This window comes from Patella vulgata, chromosome 1, assembly GCF_932274485.2.
Source record: "Patella vulgata chromosome 1, xgPatVulg1.2, whole genome shotgun sequence".
Taxonomy (NCBI): domain Eukaryota; kingdom Metazoa; phylum Mollusca; class Gastropoda; family Patellidae; genus Patella; species Patella vulgata.
In genome coordinates this window covers 66,790,301-66,809,064 of record NC_065879.2, presented here as the reverse complement: position 1 = coordinate 66,809,064, position 18,764 = coordinate 66,790,301, and positions in this window count along the sequence as shown.

The following is an 18,764-nucleotide window of genomic DNA, read 5'->3' as shown; positions in this document are numbered from 1 at the left end:
TTATAGGGAGATAACTCTTTGAATATCCCTGGAATAAGCCCACTTTCTGTTACATCTGCTTCATAGCGGTATTGCGAAAGCCTTCTTATAACCCTGTCTAAGATGACTGACCTTCATAAGCTCACGTCTGTGATGCCACATCACACGTCGTCGTTCGTTGGCTCGATAGTTTACAGGTTGGACAGGCGGCCCTACACATTATACGGGGATTCGAAACCACGCCACTTGACTCAATGACAGGCCTGATGATCTAACGTACACAGTTACAATTAGGCCTACTGCTTATAGGCCTACTGGGCGACGGTTTAGTTATCAGAAATGTTTATTTAGCGTCCGCTTCCATCGACGTGATATCACCAACTGTCGATGTATTACTACTCTGGGTCAAATGAACATATATTACTAGTAAATGCTAAAAGAGATATGTTTGTGGTAAGCCTTCGATACATTTCAAGCAATCTAAAAACTCCAGCAAGTATATAAAAAAGAATCTTGACATTCGGGACACATCCTGACTTTAGAGGACCAAAAGTCATTCTGATTGACACTGTCCTCAACTCAAAGCTAGAGCTATTCTTTATATAAACAAAAATATGAAGTGACAAAAGCGTTACATGATATTCAACTGTAGCAGGTTTAATCACTCTTGTTTCTCAGATGTCCTTTTAATCGAAACTAAAATAATGTTGTCAAATCCCAAAAGACACCAGGAAAACTATTAAATTGTACTAATAAGAGCTTTGAAAAAAAACCTTTATACGATGATTATAATAACCCTCCAACATTTTAAAAAGAAAATGTTATTCTTCAATACAATATACATGTAAACTGTATAAAATAGGCAGGATATATCTCATAAATCTATATTATTAATTTATTGTACGTAGAAATAATCTATTCTTGAACTGATCTATTTCACCTCTCTTTTCTGTGTAACTAGCTATAATCGGGTTAATTGAGAAAAGTTTTCATTTTGGAGAATTTAGAAATTATCAAATGTCTGTTTAACATTGATGAAATATAATTACATATATACAGTATTTGTTTATTTTTAAGTAAGATCCAATGAAATGCGTAAGGTGTTATTCTCAATGTTGACCGCCGTTTCATCTTATTAGTTATCATGATAGGGCAGTAAAATCATTCTATAACCCACATCATCATCCTGAATCCTACACTGGGTTTTGCGCAGGACACGCGACAGCTGGCTACGACCCTAGAGACAAGCAATTCGGCGAGGGGGTCGGGTAGCTTTCGACCTACTCTTATATCGAATTCCAACTGTCAAGGATCTGTTACGTGCACACCAATGTCTACACGGCACCCCGGTTGTTTGTACTCGGAAAATCTGATAAACTTACTAGGCCAACACAGGGATCGAACACAGGACCCCAGGTTAGCGAGCCAACGTCTTACTCAATGAGCCATCGTGGCTTCCTTTTATCGTAGAAAGTATAGCATTTAGACGAAAGTATGCGTTTAGATTAGTATTTCCACAAAGTCTGGGGAAAATTAATTAAATTATGAAGATATTAGCTGATTAGTAATTTTGTACATTAAAGTGAGTTTGTGACGCCTTTGCCCCTCTTGCAGTAAAATAAATCCCGTTTCTTCATGGGGGGTTGGATGGCCGAGTGGTTAGCACGTGCGCGCTGTATCACGAGTTCTGTCATTGAGTTAACTGGCGTGATTTAGATTCCCCGGTTGTACGTGACACTGCTAAAGACCCCTGCGCGCAAGCGAATTATTGAAATAAAATTGAACCATGTGTTAGTCCCGAAGTGACCTAGTTGTGTCAAGTGGGCGTTAAAATCTCTCTCTCTCTCTCTCTCTCTCTCTCTCATTTGATTTTCAATTTGTCTGTGCACCCATCCCATGTTACATGTACATCACGTATATTTTTAAAGAATTTCTATTTACGCGGAATGCTAAAGACTTGCGATGATTAATCATTTTAGTCGTTTTAGCCAATATATAAATTTTAACGTGTATGTCCCATTTATGTGTTTTTCTGAAGGGCATTAGGATCGAATAAAACCCCACTTAAAATGGCGCTTTGATTTCTCTTTAGAGGGCCATATTGAGGTGTTCCGATTTTTTCAGGTCCTGTTCCCACCCCATTGTTCAGATTCGAACCGGGGGGGGGGGGGACCCGAAATAGATTGAATGAATGCATGTGGCTGGCAGAAATATTCAAATAAACGCGAATTGAAGTCAGGTAACTTTATTGAGTATGCTTCTATTCTACCGTTCCTTCATCGATCGACACCTTGCCTCCATCGAGGATCCATCGTGCAGCTGCAGACATCGATTTGATGATTCTGAACATTTTCTCATCAATTCGTTGGTATAGATAATCAGGCTACAGCTTATCACATCTTTAAAATAGTACATGAATACTTTGATGTCACCAGACGTTTCAACAGGCCCCTAACTGCAAAAAGTTTCGCCCCTTTGAAAAAAATTGTCGACCATAAAAAAAATAGATATACATTGTGCGTCAATTTTATAGCACCCCTGAGGACACTCCCCCCCCCCTCCCGTTGCTCTAAACTAGTTACTGCCCTGCGTTTCAATATCTAAGGCATTTTCTTTCTGATCGGGGGGGTTGGATGGCCGACAGGCGTCCCGAAATGACCTAGTTTGTGTCGAGTGGACGTTAAACCCTCCCCCTCTCTCTTTTCTGGTCGATTTTTAATTATGTTTTAAAAAATAACATCTTTTCTTTTTTATTTTGTTATAAATGATGTATACAATAGATTTTCTTGATCTGATTTTATTTTTTCCCAATTATTTCATAATATGTAATTAGCAAGTCTGTTTATTAAATATTTTATATCCTGTGCATGAGGTGAGGGGTGACCTAATAAAATGTTAAAAGTACAAAGAATTGCATTTTAAAATTTCTTTAATCATAAAAAGTTAACTGAGCCCAGACACTGAACAAAGTAGTTACCATATGTATGTGTGTGTGTGTGTGGGGGGGGGGGCGTCACTAAAACTCTTGACCTGGGCGCCACATAGGCTTGTGAGGATCCTGAATGAGTCTAAATACATGTACATTTAAGACATTTTAATAGATACTTCCAAATGTCGCTAGAATACAGCACATATATGTATGTTTCAAAGGGATAAGCTTATTGTACCATTTCCACAAATATGATATAACTATAAATTGAAATGCATAATGTGTATGTTTAGAACATTTCTATGCCATAAAGGTAGGTAAAATACTATATACAAATATATAAACGATTTCAATGGAATACTATATATAATATGAAAGTACGTAAAATGCTACATAATGTCAGTATATAAACTATTTCAGTGGAATACTATAATATAAAAGTAGGTAAAATACTACATAATATAACAGTATGAACCATGTCTATGGAATAAAATATTATAAAAACATGCAGAATACTAATGTATATGTAACAGAATCACTGGTTTATACATATAGCACGCCGTTACGACAAAGTGTTCTCATATCGTTATTAAGCCCAAAGTAATATAATAGTGACGAACATATTTACCTTCCAGTTTACTAAGTTTACCCACACACTTAACGGCATCATCTCCATATTGATGACGAATAGGTAAATAATACATAATAGTACAAACTATTTCAATGGAATACTATAACAACGGCCAACACGGTCAAATATATTAATTCAATATGATACTAAACCATAATAAAGGTAAGTAAAGGTATAAAACGTTTTAATATTTCAATTGCATAGTAGGTTTGTTTTATAAAGGCAGGTAGAAAAACTGCACGATATTACATGACATATATTTAGATGTGCATGTATAATAGCATTTTATATATTTGTATGGTGGCTGTTAGCGGCCATTCAAATGTCATCGAAATCGTCGCCTTATGAAGAAGGCGACAAGTCGACGAAATCAACCCGCCAACACGACAAATAACCCGACGATCGTCGCCTTCATTTCGTGACTTGTCGGGTCAATTCTGTCGACTTGTCGACTTGTCGCGTCAACTTATTCACAACCCGACAAGTCGACAAAATACAATTATTCCGACTTGTCGTGCGGCGACTTGTCGCCTCGGAAGTTAATCTGTGCGCATGCAAGTTATCCAATCAGCAAATGCGCAAGCTCGAGTTTGACTTCCGAGGCGACAAGTCGCCGCACGACAAGTCGAAATAATTGTATTTTGTCGACCTGTCGACTTGTCGGGTTGTGAATAAGTCCAAGTCGACAGAATTGACCCGACAAGACGACGAAATGAAGGCGACGATCGACAAGTCGAAATAATTGTATTTTGTCGACTTGTCGACTGACGGGTTGTGAATAAGTCGAAGGCGATAAGTCGACAGAATTGACCCGACAAGACGACGAAATGAAGGCGACGATCGTCGGGTTATTTTGTCGTGTTGGCGGGTTGATTTTGTCGACTTGTCGACTTGTCGCCTTCTTCACAAGGCGACGATTTAGATTCATTTGAATGGCCGCTAACAGCCACCATATATTTGACAATCGTTAGAATATTAGACTGTTAACATAAGTCAGATAGGTTGAATACTATATAGTACAACTGTACAAAACAATTCTGCAGAATATTAAATCATAAAATTTAGGTAATAATTACTATTATAGAATTCCATATTTAAACATTCCACATAAAATTAGATTGGATATTGCATAATGTGACTGAAGGAACTCTTTTATTAGAATAATTTTAACCGAGATCGGTAAAAACTATCTGCTAACCATTGCAAAAGTAGAACATGTGATTAGTTTTTGAGCGTAAAACTGAAAAAAAAAGATTTAGACACATTCATGCCGCCGGGTTATTCCGACTCAACAGGGTTTTTGGTCCTTGCCAGTTGTATTTAAAATTAGTTTTTATTCGTCGTTGGGGTGGCTTGATTTAACGTTTCGGCTAGATATTTCAATGATATTTATATTACGACAAACAAAAACTCCAATGCGTTGCCATGATTATCATGTGGCCAATTTAACTTTGGACTTCAATATTTGTAATATAATGACTTCACTTCACGTTGTGTACTTTCAGTTTATGAATAAAACTGTACTGTTCTGATCAATTACATTTAGGTACCTCCTAGGGATCTACATGGTGCCTGTCTCTGCCTCTTAAGCCAAGACTTCCAATAGTATACCTCTCCAGGAACCCTGGCTGATGTATGTCTACGTACGCCAAACGATGTCTTCTATTTCACGAGGGAGCCACTTTGGCCGAGTGAGTAGTACGTTGGCTAGCTAACCTGGAGGTCCCATCTGGATTTTCCGGCGTGGGTGATTCCCCCTGGCCAGTGTTGCAGGACAGAGGACCTGGCAAGGGTCAACGTATTGTCGTTCGGATGGGACGAAAAAGTAAAGCTCCATGCACATATATTGGCGTTCGCATAACATCCCTTGACAGTTGGAATTCGATATAAGAGTAGAGTAGACTGTAGTGCCGCTGTCCGGACAAAATTTCCCTCATAGCACAGTGTATGGCGTATAGATCTCTTCATTAGCTCAGTCGGAGCAGAACACCAGGGCGTTAAACCCCATTTGATTTCAATCTTTTTTACGAGCCTAGAACTCAGACCACTCTTACAAGTTCGCAAGAGATAAAGTTATCCCCTTGGGATCTACATGATGTATGTCACAACATCTTAGACCGAGGCGACTAATCCAGGAACTCAGTCTGACGTATTTCTACGATCGCTAATCGATGTCTTTTATGTCACAAGCCTAGAAACCAGACCTCTCTTAGAAACTGGTAAGAGCCAATCTACATGGTGGTATAAAGTAAACTTAATCGCGCTCTGTCTTATAAAAGAGACACAAGCATGAGGTTTAGACTGACTATGAATAAGCTCAGCAGGGGATTATCAGACTAAGACGTCATTGAAATAGTTAATTTCTAGAGCACCAAATTAACTCAAAATCTTATCCCTAATAATAATTTTTGGTAGATGCAAGGTAATATCACATATGTGAATGTAGCTGGCGGTCACATTCATGTGGCATAATGAAATTATGTTGACAGTTGTCAGAATAATCTGCTACACATTGTGTTATATAACTTATTCCATGGACCACTGTACAGATAGACATGATTTGTTACTACAGTGTGCCGTTAGATTAGTTGATGCTAGTGTACACGTTAACCAATTGAATGGACATACAATAACGCCTATATTTATAGCGGCTAGTAGATTATTGTTTGAAGTTGTGATATATCTGATATATAGAGAGAAATGGACTCAATGATAGACCTTATAATACAGCGTGCACGCGCTAACCATTCGGCCATCCCCCACTTCCACCCCCACCCCAAGGATGCTTAAGGTCAACCCTTAATACAGATGATAAACTTAGGGTAGCATCCCGGGAAACACAAATTCAAAAGTTATCTTTTGAGCGCCTTTAAATTTATACATAGTGTGTATATGCTAATGCGATGAAAAGGCCGATATTACCTTTGAAATTACTGCCCTTGATAACTTTTCAAATCTTGTGGACCTCGCAGAGGATTTTACTCCTGATCAGATTTTAGTTTCACGCAAATTCTTTCATGGCATTTCTTGTTGATATTTATGTAACAGTACTCAAAATGTATTTTATCCTGCTTGTTTATTCTGTTGTTAAAGTAGCCATCCAAGATATATCTTAGTGAACATATCTGGATAATTATTCATTGGGGTGGGGTGGGGTGGGGAGGGGAGACTCTAGAATACTATCGCGTTTACAAGGTGTCCAACAATTGCCGATTGACAGTTCATATTGTCGATTGGCAAGTACCTTTGCCATGATATTAAATGAAGTCTGTCTCGATTTTCAGTCCTTCAATCGGTCGTCACCGTGAGTGTCGCCATATTACCGTTTAACGTAGATATGACGAGCATTGCCTAACCCACTCAATATCTAGAGAGTTGATTATGGGATTGACATGTGTTTAAATGTTTAATTAAGAGCACCATGCAGGGGATGATAACCCTTGGGTCAAGGAATTGGTCCAAATTTTTCCTGTGAGATGGGTAAGTACCCAGATACATCCCCACACAATATTAATTGATTCAGTTGATACCGACCTGGAAGATTGGAGAAATAATTTTGAACAGAAATATAAGTAAAAAATGGGCAATTTTGGAACCAAATTAGGATGATCTGCTATTCGGACAATAATTGATTTAGTGCAGTGGTTTTCAACCTTTTTTGCCAACGGCACACCTTGGAACACATGAAAATATAGCGGCACACCTGGATAAATATATATGAAAAATATTTGAATTTTGAAAAACAAAACCATGGCAAGTCATAGAAGGCATACAACCGTAGAAACAGGCAGTCATAGACACATAGAATGACTCAAACTAAATATTGAAAAACACAGTTATGAACTTACCAGTATACACCAGTGACTACTCAATTGGGATCACGTGTTTTTCGCATTTTCTTCGTGTGCCGTTCAAAATTTCGCGACACAATTAGGAAGATCTCGCGACACACCTGTGTGCAGCGGCACACTGGTTGAGAATCACTGATTTAGACAAACAAAATTTTGGGCATTAGTAGGACCACTCAGGTTCCTCCTAAGTACACCGAGTTTGAAGTCTCTAACGCTAATGATGCCTTGGTACTGGCCAGATATCTAACTCCTCTGAAAATTGACTCTAATGAAAACCAAACTTTGAGATGCTATAGCTCGTTCTTTGTAGGGACGAGGACCAAAGTTGAATGTTACCCACAACACCAACCTTCCTACTAACAAAATAAAAAATAAAAATGACCAAAACAGACATAATATAAACATGAGAAATAAATTTAAAACACCAAAATTGGGATAAAATTTCCGTTCATCAATACTACAGATGAAGTATATGTATGGACATACTTTCAAATTAAATATATTCCATTTAGTCGTTAACAAGGATGATTTAGACATGAGAGAAATATGAGATTTAACTTCCACTGGACACAAACTAGATCATTTTGGGACTAACATATGGTGATGCATATCTATGGCCATCTTTACAAAGTTAATATATTCCATTCCATTGTTAGCAAGGGTGATTTTTGACTTATGAGAGCAAAATGGGGTTTAAGGTCCACTCGACACAAACTAGGTCATTTTGGGACTAACATATGGTACAATTTTATTGCAATAATTCGCTTGTGCAAACAGAAAAGAACCCGTGAGATGGGACAAACACTACACCATGTCACCATGCAAGCTGTCACGCCACTTAGCTCAATGACAGACCTTATGATCAAAAGACTATGTGTTAGACCAGTGACAAGTTTCATGAATGTCCAATGCCATTTTTTTAAATACCTAATCTGTCAGAGATACAACAGAAGAGAGATGAGGTTGAAATAAAGATCGACTCTTCAGTTAACTAAAAGTGACCGTCGCAACTGCAGGGGTGTCTCAATCCAGGGATCAGTATAGAGCATAGCAGGGTTTTCTTCTCAAAGTCTACGTTCTAGATGTCTCACTTCTATGTTAAAATCAGGCGTCGTTTTATCTAACCGCGTACAATAACCTGGAGAAACGAGTACTTGCGGCAAAATTATCGGGGGTGGGGGGGGGGAACTAACTCTGTATTACATTACTGGTCTTTATAAGTTCAAGGGGGTTGGGTGGCCGAATGGTTAGCACGTGCGCGCTGTATCATAAGGTCTGTCATTGAGTCAACAGGCGTCGTTTCGATTCCCCGGTTGTACGTGACAAGGAGTAGGGTCGCCTGTCCAACCTCGTGAGTTTTCTCCGGGTCCTCCCACTGCTAAAGAACCCTACGCGCAAGCGAATTATTGAAATAAAATTGAACTGTGTGTTAGTCCCAGAATAACCTAGTTTGTTTCTAAAGGTGCCGTCACATCACCGGGCGGCCATTATTGGCGTATGGCGCGTGCATTGTTTACATAAGACGTTGCTGCTTTAACTGGCAGAATGGTGCCTTTTAATCATTGTATATACTCACTTGGAGGTCGGGTGTTCGATCCCGGTATTGGCCGAGAAAGTTCATCCAGATTTTCCGGCGTGGTTCCCCTGTTGTCAGTGATGCAGGACGGAGGGCCTGACAAGGACAACTTTCTAGTCGTTCGGATGTGACGAAAAACCGAGGTCCCGTGTAACATTGGCGTGCAGGTAAAAGATACCTTGACAGTTGGAATTCGATATAAGAGTAGGCCGTAGTGCCGCTGTCCGGGCAAAATTTCCATCATAGCACACTGTATGGTGTATGCACGTCTTCATTAGCCCAGTTCGGAGCTGCAGCTATAGGACGTTAAACCCCATTTCTTTTCATTTCATTTATATACTCACACACTATATCGGAAATATTTTTATCTACATTACTTCAAACACCTTTATTTATTTTTCTAATCTACAAAATCATGTTTTAGAATTTTATTTGCGCTCAGTAACCCGGGCATTATATTGGCGCCCCCACCACTCTGCTGCACCCCCACTTTTAAAATCCTACATACGGCCCTGTAGGCTACTCAAGAGGGTATATATATACCTATTAAACGTATTATATTTATTGTCAACAGTTCGCTGACGGATGGATCCATGGAAGACGAGGATATATCAACGGCGGAGGCAATCATCACATACAGCGTAACGAACAACAACAAGCACTGCCACTCTTCAAAACCTGGAATTTTGACAGCTGTAAAAATTCAAGCTGAGGTAAGATTTTTATTAACGAAAATAACACTCCATATATTTAAACAACAAAAATAGACAACGAACATATAATTGAACAACGAAATGTACATAATAATTGAACAACGAAATATTGGTCCGAGAGGCAACAAATATTAGTCCGAGTGGTCTTCCAACGTAAATTGAATGGTCCGAGAGGCAACAAATATTGGTCCGAGTGGTCTTCCAACGTAAATTGAATGGTCCGAGAGGCAACAAATATTGGTCCGAGTGGTCTTCCAACACAAATTGAATTGGTCCGAGTGGTCTCCGTTTTGCTCCGAGTGGTCTCCGTTTTGGTCCGAGTGGTCTCCGTTTTGGTCCGAGTGGACTTCGTCCGAGTCATCTTTGGTCCGAGTGGTCCGGGTACCACTGCTATAAAATGATCATCAACGTACGTGATCACATTTCCACCCAATTTTAGACATAATGGACCCAGCCCGCCCCAATTCCCATATCTCGGAAAAGCCCCCTCATGCAAGCACTTGATGATCACCACCCAGAGTCGAAATCTACGCCAAAATCTGCTCTATAAAAAGTATGGTCTCATAAATTCTCTCTCTCCGCCACATTTCAAGGGACATTTTCAAATCAATTGACGCATGCATTTAATTAAAGGACAATATTGGTGTCAGTCATTATCACATAAGTTCCAAATATTAACACAGAGATCATTGCTACGATAGATGCGTTATGAAGATTTCGAGAAAGGAAAGTAAGAACGCAAAATGAAAACACGAGTTATCTTAAATAAAAACAAGAGAATGTACGGACTATTTCTATTTTTCTCGCTTTCCTTTATCTAGTGACATTCAATTACGTTTTTGAATTATCAGATATCCTCTCGCAGTCTCACATAACAACTTTTGGTCTTCGAAGGAATTATTAGTGAGCTGAAATTCGCCGGTCTATCTGTGTTATCCATCACTCATCGCTTCCGTCAGTAATCTAGGTTAACTCGTGTTTTCCTTTTGCGTTCGTCTCTTCTCTTTCTTGAAATCTTCATAACGCATCTATCGTAGAAAGTGATTAACCAGTTCTATCACACAATTTATGTGATAATAACTGACGCCAGATTTGTCCTTTAAATTTGCGCCACCGACCTACCATCCACTAACATCCGGGCACTTCCTGAACTTTGACTTTATACAAGATGGCGACTTCAAAATTGGAGTCTCACAGCTCTGCAGTTGAAGAAGACGATGCATTTGTTTATGTGTTTGATAGAAGGTCTACCGATAAGCCAGAAGTCAAGATACAAACTGGAGGACTTTTTAGTTTTACAGAATTCAAACACCGAGTTGCAAAAGTGAGATATTTTTTCTGCAGAGTTCATTTTGTCGGACAAGCGTGTCGTTTGTTGTTGTTCTCCGACAAGCGATTGATTTAGGAAGTTTGTTGAAGCGCGTCATTTAGGCTATATTAGGTCAAATCGTGGCTGTGTGCATAACAAAATTAAAATGCTACAATATACAGGCATGAACTTACAGATACTTTTTGCGAAAGTGGCATTGATAAATTGGTTTCATTTCAAAATACATTTAAGGGGAAATACCTGGCCTACAAATCTGCGAAGGGAGACAACTGTGTTAAATGCCATGGAGCAAATATAGTCCAGTTTTCTCCATTTAAGCTTGTATGAGGTGGAATTTGATATTTTGAAGGATTACATGTAATTTTGGTCCAGCATCATTTCAGACTTGCGACATTTCGGACTTGCAACATTTCGGACTAAAAAAATATGGCCTTGACGTTTCGGACTTGGGCAGGTGACATTTTGGTCTGGGACAGGTGACGTTTCAGACTTGGGAATAAGTTGAAAGGAAAGGTGACATTTCGGAGTCGGACAGGTGACGTTTCGGACTCGGGGAATAAGTTGAAAGGAAGGGTTGAACACAACTGTCATCGTTTCCCGTAAAAGTAATTTATTTTTTTAAAAAAGAATAATATGCTGTAGAATTTATTTCAAAATGACCTACACAAAAAACAAAAGTAAATATTTACTCGACATGCACTGCTTTTACAAGCCCCTAGAATGTTTTAACAATAATCCGGAAGCTACACGTTGACATGCATTCCTCGACAAGCTTGTCATAGATAGCAGTACCAATCGATAAATTAGTGCGTACAAAGAAAACTCTTTTTGGAAAATATCAGAAATGGCAACGATCAAAGTGGGTACGGTAATTAAAGCTGATTAACCGATAATCCCTATATTATTGTAGTATGCGCAAAGAAACCTTACAATTCTTTAGTGGACGAGGAAAAAAGCGATAATGGCGGCCGTGTGTTGATTCGATTATTCCGACTCACGTAAAAGACATTTAGGCTCTCACAATTAGAAAAACATTAGCAGTATTACTAAATATAGTATTACACACGTTTTCAACAATATTGTATTGTCAAGTTCATAACTCGCCGATGAAACAAAACAAAATAGAACAAGCAGTGTAAAATCAGTGTTAACTTTTTATTAGCGGTCTCAAGAATGACCGATCAATTAAATAAAACAAAACAACTATCGGACTCACATAAAACAAAAATAAAAAACAAGCTGTTACAAATATATCCCACAAATGTTCAACAGTCTTTTAATTATTCATCCGAGTCCGAAATGTCGTGCTACCTTTTGAAGTACATGTCATGTAGCATACTAGTATTGGTAATCTTCTCCAACAAGTAAGATGTTACTCTTTGATATTCTGAGGTACTTAGCATCTAACATTGAAACAGTCAAAAGAACATAGAAAACGTTGCTAACTATTTTACTTTCTTCAGTAGATGGCAAAATTCAAAATTTTCAGTTATCTACACAGCTAAGTCATTACACTTAAATATCTAGTCCATTTATTTTACATAAAATCTGTTTCTACTATCCATGTTATAAGATTTCACGATGGAAACTGCAAACTATGATATTGAGGTTTATTTTTGTGTAGCAACTATATCCAAGATACAAATGTACAGCTTGACGTTAGGAATTCAAATTTGTTGCGAATATACAAACAAATTTCTCATCCCCTGCAAAGCAAAAATATAAAAAAAAACCTGAAAATGTCTGACTGAAAAGTTGTATTTCATATACCACTATTGTTGTAACTCAATAATATGTCCCAATCTTTATTCTGGTCAACTAATTGTACTATTTTACAATATTCCAATTAATTGATGATACAAATTTCATCTTAACACACCAATTTTAAAAAATTGGAAAAATTCAACTAAATGATTTGAAAAGCCTGACGTAAAGCTTTTCAAATGTGACTTGGATTTAAAAATATTTTTAAACCCTCTGAACAAGTAAAATAGGATTTAATGGATAATTTACACAACAGGTAGGACACTAACACATCTAGTACTTAGAATAAGGCTATTTTTTATTTTCTGGAGCTGTCAAGCCAGCAAGAGTGTTATTGTCCCTTTAAAGGAAATGCATATTTAGATCAAGTGTTGTTTTATTTTTATCTAGGTTTTTGATATTGATGAGAAAACTGAATTTGTTATCACCACAACAAACAGAGAAGAAATAAAAAATGATGACACATGGGGTAAGATTGTTTATAACGCAGACCTTCAATATAATGGGCCTTCTTCTTATCTTACTTAGGCTACATGTACATGTACTGGTATTTCAATTAGCATTTACATCAAATATTAGTTTATTAGCGTAAGGGCAGGCCTTGAGATTTATCTCCGCCTGTAGCACGCTCGCAAAGTGAAACTTATTCAATTTAATCAACATCCATCTTTAGACTCAAAATAGGCGTCGACACCGTCCCCAAAACCATGGATGAATTCTACCCACAAAGACCTGGTCGATTTTTGATGTCACAATCTCATCACTTCATAAATTTATTCAGGTGAAAATTTATCCCATAGACATGGAATTATCAAGTTAATGAGAGATTCCTAGGTGAAGAAACATGTGAGACTGGAACTTAGAAGGGAAACGTGAAATTTAGAGTGGTTGTAAAAAATACCTAGACACGAATTTCTACTTTTTTATTTGAGAATTTTGCCAAAACTTTAAAAAAAAGTATTGATAGTTATGTTTGAAATAATGAAAAATGTAAAATCCAAAAATATTTAAAATACAGTGAAGAAATCTAATGCTTTTGTCACCATTAGGACCTTTATCTAACTCCAAAAATAGTAGCCGATGATAATGAGATATTTACCTGTATATTCAAAATGGCCACCAATACCCCTGGTGTTTTGGCACCATTATCACTTCCCTCTCACAGGCCCAGGTTTTGTCACATAGCATCTTGAAACCAATATTTAATACAAATCGCTAAAAAACACAGTATTTAATAGCCGTAAACTGCTACTGAATTATTTTTTTAATTGAAATATTTTGTACATTTCAGATCTGATTGATAAAGCAGATACATTGTATATTTTAACATCTGTCCATCAAGAGTTATGTGCCCCGGCCCAGGAACGTGTGAACTATTTGCCTCATTATGACACGATTGTTAAAGGAGGAATGTACGAGTATTACGCCTCGGAAGGACAAAATCCCTTACGTAAGTTTTATCAAAAAAAGAACTTTCCACCCACAAATTGGATTGGACTGTCAAAAAAAAGCACATTATTGCAATGATTTTGTTTTTTTATTTCAGCGTATGCATTTGCCGAGTTGATAGACAATGCCCTTGCAGCTACAGCAAATAATGTTGGCTCTCGAAAAATTGAAATCAGACTGGTAAGCACTGTGTCAGATATTTTATTAGTACACAACCCTAGAAGTTAATCTTATCACTAGATGGATTTGAAATTTAAGTGCATTGTTTGATTTGAGACACATAAGTCTATTAATTTTCAATGATTTTTGATAATTGAAAATTTTGAGAAACTCTCAAGTTATCAATCATCCAAATCATGCTTATAAATTTATAAGAATCAGAACAGTCCTGATGCAAGTAAATTTTAATCATATTAGAACACTGTCATCTATGGTCTAGTAGCCTTTGAAAATACAATTTCCCGTAGAAGTACTGCGTTATATTTTTACTAAACATTAAGACTATTTGATAGCATTTCCCATGTCTTTGTATTTTCAGCATTTAGATGAAGTAGGTAATAACAACTGTGTAATATTTATTGACAATGGCAAGGGTATGACCCCAAGACAACTCAACAATTGGGCTATTTATAGATTATCTAAATTTATTAGACGAGATAAACATGGAAGAGGGTAAGTTTTAAGTCTAGTCTGTTTCTTCTGTATAATATAGTTGTTTCTCCTGATGCTCATCATTTGATGGCTGAATGGTTAAGTCATCTAATGTAGGGTCTGACTTTTACTTAATTCTATTTGGATTATTCTTTTGTAAATATAGAGTTTCATTGCACTTAAACCAATTTCTTCATCTCTACCATGTGATCATTTATATGACTTGACACTGAACATAATTCTTGGGATTTTTCTGTTGTAAATATGTGAGTCATTATCCACTATCAGTTTAATTACTTTCAATCGAGGTATACAGTCATCTGTATTTATTGTAAATATTGTAAAAATATTTCTGGCAATTTTTTAGACGAGAGAACAGATTGAAGGCGTAAGATTTTAAATGTTTATATGTTTGATTAACTTCACCACATGTTTGAATTGTTGTTTTCTTTGCACCTAAAGCTAGGAACAAGATTGATTCCTATTGCCAAAATAATTTTTTTTTTTATTATTTATGTTTTGTTTGTATGTTGTTTTATGAACTGTTTTGCACTCATTAATTATCAATCACTCAGACAAACATTTTATTACAAGAAGCTGGGAGCCACGGTGGCTAAGTGAGTAAGACACTGGCTCACTAGCCTGGAGGTTGTGGGTTCGATCCCAGTGTAGGCCGAGAAAGATCATAAGGAGTTACCTGTGCAGTTTTCCCTTGTCAGTGGTGCAGGACGGTGGGTCTGACAAGGACAGCTGTCTAGTTGTTTGTATGGGATAAAAAAGTGAGGTCCTGTGTACACATTGGCGTGCACGTAAAAGATCCCTCGGCAGTTGGAATTTGATATAATAGCAAGCTGTAGAGCCAGTGTTCGAGCAAAATTACCCTCATAGCACTCTGTATGGCGTATGCCCATCTTCAATAACCCAGTTGGAGTAGAACAGTAGGACATTAAACCCCCATTTCATTTCATTTTGTTACAAGAAGCACTATCAGTGTCACTAAGAAAAGAATTATCATAGACAGCCATAAAAAAACCCAAAGAGATATTACAGGCAGCCATACAAGAACAAAGAAATATATAAAGTCATACAAAAAGCACAGAATCTCACTTATTTGCTGGTTGTATATGATACATGTATATTGGTGTGACCGGTATATGATATTTGTTATGCTTTGTTGTAGGCGTGGAGGTGGAGATGCTGTAGAGGGTGTTTTAGATGAATCAGTAGATTTAGGTTTAGATCATGCACCAAGATATATGAACAGTGATATATCATATTTTGGTGTTGGTGGTAAACAGGCCATATTTTTTATAGGAAACACAACTAGGGTAAGTTCATACAGCAGGGAACAAAATAGCCATACCAGTAGTATTTATCATACAGAATATGATTGACACTATCTCTCTTTGGTAGTATTCAGGGTTGGGGTTGGTTAGCTAAGTGATCTGTTACTTTCAGTGTGAATCATAAGCCTTTGTTTTTGGTGCAATATATCCACGTGGGTGCTGACATTCCATAAAATTTCATTTCATTTCATAAGCCTTGTTATTTAGCAAATTTTAAGTTTGATCCCTTGCTAACTTTATACAATGTACATTAACTTGACTAACCAGCCTCTCTGAGATATTAAAGTCTAATCTGGACACTGGATCGTCTGGATGTACAGCAAACAACAAGTCAGTTACCTGTCACCAAAATCTTTATTCAAGATGTCATTTTGTCTTATGAAATACCATGTTAAACTTATCTATCTGCCCGTTTGAACTTTATTGCAAAATTACATGCACTAGTAGACCAGTGATTATCAACCAGTGTGCCCAAATTTTGAACGGCACACTAAGAAAATGTGAAAAACCATTTGAACCCAATTGAGTATTCACTGGTGTCTACTGATAAGTCCATAGCTGTGTTTTTCTTTATTTAGTTTGAGTAACTATGTGTCTATGACTAGTCTACGGTTGTATGCTGTCTGACTTACCATGTTTTTATTTTGCAAAATTCAAATATTTTTCATGTATATTTAGTCAGGTGTGCCGCCATTTTTTCATGTGTTGCAAGGTGTGCCATTGGCAAAAAAAAAAGGTTGAGAACCACTGCACTAGACAATAAGAATAGTTTTCCACAATTACATGATTACATGGATGGTATTAAGATTAGTATTGGTATACAAAAGGAACAAATATGTATATTGAATAGAGAAAAATTAAAAAGATCCTGCTCCTTCCTACATGTATAACAAAATTATGTATAAAAAAATTGTGTATAACAAAATTATATATAATATAATGTTATAGGCCTGCTTAAGCAATTGGAATATGCTGAAAAATTGCAGTCTGCCATGAGAGTTGCTGTGTTTTAGTGAGTAAAGCCCTGGCTCGCTAACCAGGACGTCAAGGGTTTGATCCGGCAATTGCCAAGAAAGTTCTCCAGGCCTTTCCAGCTTGGTTTTCCCATATCATTGATGAGGGTGGGAGGAAAATATGAGGCCCCGTAAACGTTCGCTTGCACTTAAAATATCCAAGATGTTGTCACTATGACTTCAACAACATGTTTACGATCATTCCAAACAACGTGGAACTAATGTCAGATCACCATAAAATTTTAACAAGCTAAAAGTAACTTGAGATCAAAGCTTAAAGCATGTAGCTTAGACTGTATTTCGATGTATAAGCTTAGACTTATTGTAGCAATTAGATTAGTGCATACTCTTTGATGGAATAGGCACATAATAAATTTACATTTTTATTATTATTTGAAACAGTGTTCCTGACCTGTAATGTTTATTGATTACTTTTCCTATTTGTCAGATGATAACCAAACCACCAGAATCTAAAGATGTCCATGAATTAATGATCTCAAAGGATGAATTTGAACAGAGAGAGAAAAACAATGAATCTATTTATAGCGGTTTTATATTTAATAGGAAGGTAAGTAAAGTAATGTAATAAAATTTTGTCTGGCTCCAGGTTTTTCTCAATGATTTTCATTTAATATCATTGACTGGGCTTCTGGTCAGAATATGCTGTGTGGTGTTCTTGGTGCCCTTCATAAATTATTTTTTGGCAACCTACAGAATCTCTGTGCTACATTGAATTTACCTTGCACTATCCTACCAATACTTCAATTAATTATGGTTAGATTAAGTGTGATTAGATATCTAACTTTCTAACCATTTATCACCCTGTGGTTACAGATCTAGCTTGCTAACGAATTTGCCATTTCCCTCCCTGTGGTTACAGACTTAGCTGTGCTTCTTACCCGTCAAGTTGTCCTTTACACAAACTCTTCAAAAATGCTGTATGCAGTATTCTTTTTCAAATTTCTGGCTTTGAAAATAAATAAAGGCAAAATAATAAAGGCAAAACTAATTAAAACATAATTTATTAAGCGGGCTAGATGTCAGTATGTTTACCAATAGTAGTTTTCCTGTTTGCCTGGCTGTGTTGTCAGTGGAACCCAAATTCGTTTTATCTATGGAGGTAAATTTTTAAACAAAGACAAATTTTCATCCCACAACACATAAAATCCAATGAATTTGATAAATGTTTGAATCTTTGTTTCATTTCTATCTTTTGAAATAGATGCCATTTCATTTATGTTTGAATATATGCTAGAACTATGGTGTATATCAGGGATGCTATTTCTCTCATATATTCAGGACATGTCTAACACGATTTTCCAAACATCTGACCAGGAATATGCCCAAGCGAACATCAAGATATGTTGAATTGAATAATATTCAAAATTCCAAAATATATTGACTGTATTGAGTGTATAACTACTACTGATCTCGATTATCATTAATAATAGTCAGTATTGATTAGGTAATTATGTTTTCAACATTGATTAGGTAATTATGTGATCAACCCTTTTATGATGTTAAACACTTAC